Genomic DNA, 410 nt, shown 5'->3' with positions numbered 1-410 from the left:
AGAACTCTGTCTTTCGGAAGATTGTAAGAGGAACAGCGTTACAGAGGGCCAGAAACACTGTTATCCATGATGAACTGTGCCGGAGTCCATTGGCCGGAGACACATCAAATTTTTTGATGGGTTGAAGGCCTGCACCAACCCGCTGTTTCGGGAAATTGCTACATTTAACATTTTGGTCGTGTTACGGCGGGTAGGGAGGGGTTCGAAAGGAACCTTTACTAGCCCAACCGTGAAAAGAAAAGAAAAGGTCGAATTTTGTTATTTTTTATTTTCAAATAATTAAACAAAATAAAAGAAACAAAAAATATACAAACTAAAAAAAAAGAAAGCTTAATAATATTACAAAATAAAATTAATCGAACACAAAAAATATAGAAACTAGAAAAAAAAGTCTTATGTCACCGGTGATT

This window comes from Halyomorpha halys, unplaced genomic scaffold (assembly GCF_000696795.3).
Source record: "Halyomorpha halys isolate HHAL.00 unplaced genomic scaffold, Hhal_1.1 Scaffold7299.1, whole genome shotgun sequence".
NCBI lineage: Eukaryota > Metazoa > Arthropoda > Insecta > Hemiptera > Pentatomidae > Halyomorpha > Halyomorpha halys.
This window is presented reverse-complemented; position numbering follows the sequence as displayed.